This window comes from Pseudomyrmex gracilis, unplaced genomic scaffold (assembly GCF_002006095.1).
Source record: "Pseudomyrmex gracilis isolate BER0280 unplaced genomic scaffold, ASM200609v1 scaffold_703, whole genome shotgun sequence".
Taxonomy (NCBI): Eukaryota; Metazoa; Arthropoda; class Insecta; order Hymenoptera; family Formicidae; genus Pseudomyrmex; species Pseudomyrmex gracilis.
In genome coordinates this window covers 64,016-64,244 of record NW_018021287.1, presented here as the reverse complement: position 1 = coordinate 64,244, position 229 = coordinate 64,016, and positions in this window count along the sequence as shown.

Genomic DNA, 229 nt, shown 5'->3' with positions numbered 1-229 from the left:
CGATTATAGACTGTGAATTAGTAGCGTGCGCTTTAAAAGATATTATGTGCGACGCATGTAAATAATATGTATGTATGAATAAAAAAACTTAAATAAAAAGTGAATATTACGTCTTTCTCGCTGAAAAACTGCAACTCCGCAACTTTGCGCGCTCTCGCTAAAAACTGCAACTATGCAACTTTGCGCGCACTGCGTATAAGGTTACATACTGCGTGAAATAAGTATGTGC